At 45.0% G+C, this 3,309-nt stretch overlaps 1 protein-coding gene across 1 annotated transcript in view; it reads right to left on the reverse strand.

Annotated features, from left to right (window-relative positions):
- The window catches only part of hoxb3a (homeobox B3a), a 47,612-nt gene that overhangs the window by 21,090 nt on the left and 23,213 nt on the right, over window positions 1-3,309 (reverse strand).

The following is a 3,309-nucleotide window of genomic DNA, read 5'->3' on the forward strand; positions in this document are numbered from 1 at the left end:
GAACAGTTCAAACAAGGAGTGATTCTCAGATTATTTAATTTGACTGATTTTTAGGTTCGCCAAAGATATTAAATTCTCCAGTATTTCACAGGAATAGAGCAGAAACAAATAAACAAATTTTGTGTAAGAAAGATATATGATTTTTTTTCTTTCCCCCATCATCTTGTGTACCCTTATTTATCTAAGGATCCATTGTGGACGCTCCCAATCCCCACTGAGAACTTCTGATATAGAGTGACCTAATTTACAATAAATAACTAAATAGATTTCATAAACTGTAACTAAAACTGGTATTAGTGATCGTGCAACATTTGTACAGATTAGAATTATACCACTTTGTTTTCATGTGCTAGTTAAAGAAAATCAAATATTTGTATTGTAAAATCCTCCATTATTTGACCTTTATGGTACTTGGTTTTTATTTTTTTTAAACGTCAATAACACCATACTAGTAGCATGTTGTTGTTTTTTTTTTAGGTAGATGGCTGTTTTTCATGTGCTGATACAAAAATACAACAATACGCACTGCTAAACAGATCTGAGGGTGTACTGTAGGTTGGACCATATCTATAGAGAAATAAAGTAACCTGATTAAACTGAAAACCGTACAGTTCCGTACATAAATGAAAGACTAAACAAATCCCCTCACAACAAAGGAATCACAGAGTAAAGACCTGGTGGCTGATTGGTACAATTATATTGAATGCATATATATATATATTGTACTGTTATGGCCATTCAGCACATCCATAATGTTATTACATTCCCATATTGCTTATGGTGGTTTCATATCCCTCAAATCTCCCATTAAATAGACCTAGCTACATCTGGCTGGTATAACAATGACAAACCCCACACATTAGTCAGAATAAGGTGGATTAGAGTCATTATAATAATATAATTATAATATATTAGAATAAACTTCAATTTGTAATAATTAAAACTGAAATAGTTGCACTTAGAGATTTATTTATAACCACTTTGTCTGCTTTGCTTAGATCTGGTTAGAGGAGAAATCTGTTTTTGTAGGACCATTTGTGGATTTGTTGTGTGTTGGGGGGGCAGGGAAGGGCATGACAATTTGTGGATAACAGAGAGGGAAAGAAGAGGGGGGGGGGTTGCTTCTTGAGTAAGCAATCTTTTCACACTATCATAAATCACAGCGTGGCTAACATGCATCTTCTTTCTTTACACCTAGCCGTCAGGTCCCTATTCACTACGACTCATTCTGTCTGCGCACACACACTTACCGGACACACACACCTCTCTGTCCAAACCGCACTTCATGCTGCAAGTAAACTTCTTTTTAAATGACGAGAGACAGAGACAGAGAGAGAGAGAGAGAGAGAGAGAGAGTCAGACACAGAGAGAGAGAGAGATAGAGAACTTTTCGCCCCTTGTCTGTTACCTATTCTGATGCATCTGTCTTCAGCTGCCTTCACACATACGGAAAAAAAAAAAAAAGTTTTTGGCTAGGATTAGAGCTTGCATGCGGGCACACCCCGGATGCCTCTGCAGTTCGAGAGAGACCACGGTCACACAACAGATAATTAATGACATGTCGAGCAGCGGAGCGCGTGGGATGGAGACGCCTCGGGAACACACACCGGGACACTGAGCGAGAAGCATCCCGGCAGACCTTACCTGCGCTCTCTCGGCGTGTCTCTCCTCCTGGATCTCCTCCTGGTGTTGCGTTTTTTCCCTGGATGCAGTGTGTTTTGGACACGGACGGACACAACGGCTGGAGTAAAGAAGACCAGAGAATCCCCTGTCGGAAAACCTTGGACCTATTTTTCACTGATTGCGAGTGCGTAATTACGCGCAGCCTTTCTAATGTGTATTGGAGTCCAAAATAGCACAGAAACAACATTTATGGTAATTAAACCCGGCGTTTAACCCGCGCTGTTGCATGCTGTTATAACACTGTGGATCTGAGATTAGAACGCCTCTAAAACCTAACGTAAAGGAGACGCTAAGCGTTTAGGAGAAGCCATAAATCTTGTGTCGGCTCCGCCATAAATCTCCAACAATCAAAGCCTACCTACAGCACACAAGCTGGCGGGGACTGCTCGGTCTGGGGCTCGCGGTGCTACTTTACCCTAAAAAACACACCGCGTGCGCGCGCTCACCCCCCCTCCGCCGCGCTGCAGAATTCCCCGTGTGGCGGCCGGTGCGTGCCTGGCTAGCACCACAGTCAGGGCTCGCGCTTTTCTTCTCCTCGAGCCTTAGCCTTCACTACCACCGGCACGAGAGCAGCGTCGGGCTGCGGCTGGGCCCACAGTATGAGCGAGCCTCCAGAATAAAGCGTCTCCTCTGCCAGAGCTTTCTGGACTGAGCGTGACGCCGTATTCCCTGGACTCCCCTTCTCTGTCTCTGCCTCCCTCAGCCTCCTTCTCTCCTCTTCTTTATCCTCTGCTCTCTCAGCTGAGCAGAAGAGAGGAGCAGGGTCCTCCTGTGGCCTTCAGTCTGACGGCTGGTGTCTTTTGGTCCAAGCTAGCCTGAACTCACCAAACCACCATGCACTGTTGTTGTTGTTTTGTTGTTGCTTTGCTAACTAGTAGCACTAAGCCCTCCTTGCCGACCTGTAACCCTTGCGGATCCAAATATTATAGATTTATTCCTCAAAATAGTTCCCTTCGTGCGCATTTTAATTGCTGCATTGATTATCACTGAGGACTATCACAGACAGCCTGGTTCTCCCCTCCACTCCCTCCCTGTCTTTTTGCCTCTCCACCGTGTCTTCCCTGCTCGAACCTCTGGCTAGTTCGGTCTACCCGGCTTTGCTGGTGCGGGATAGACGGATTGACACCATGAACTGTTCCTGAACCGGGCTACAGACTGACAGCTAGACCGGCCGCAAAGCAGAGGGAGTCGGAGGGGGTGTTCTGGTTCTTGTTCCTGTCCAATAAGGGAGTCTGGTTGAGGTGAGCCAGGGGGTTAGCGAGGTTCAGCGTGACCTGCCTGTCCGTCCTGCCTGCGCCATGGCCAGATGTTGGTTATTACATGGAGTCAAACTGAGAGCGATCAGAGGAGAGGAAGAGGGAGAAGGAGGTTGAGAGAGGGGAGGAAGAGCAGAAAGTCCGCTGTGATTTGACCTGTACGTCCACACAGGGAACTGTTTCCGCCGAGTTTCATTTGTTTACACATTGAGTGGTAGAATACAACCTACAGGCCTGTCAGATTGGGGCGAATTACACTCAAAATCGTGAAATGTTTTACACCCATCTAAAAGAAAGCAAACTAAACCAACGAGATTTCAATTTAATATTTTACTAAACCACTTTTGTAACCAAACTGATATGATGTGAA

The sequence above is a fragment of the Morone saxatilis genome, unplaced genomic scaffold (assembly GCF_004916995.1).
Source record: "Morone saxatilis isolate NCDOM2014 unplaced genomic scaffold, NCSU_SB_2.0 Contig14, whole genome shotgun sequence".
NCBI lineage: Eukaryota > Metazoa > Chordata > Actinopteri > Moronidae > Morone > Morone saxatilis.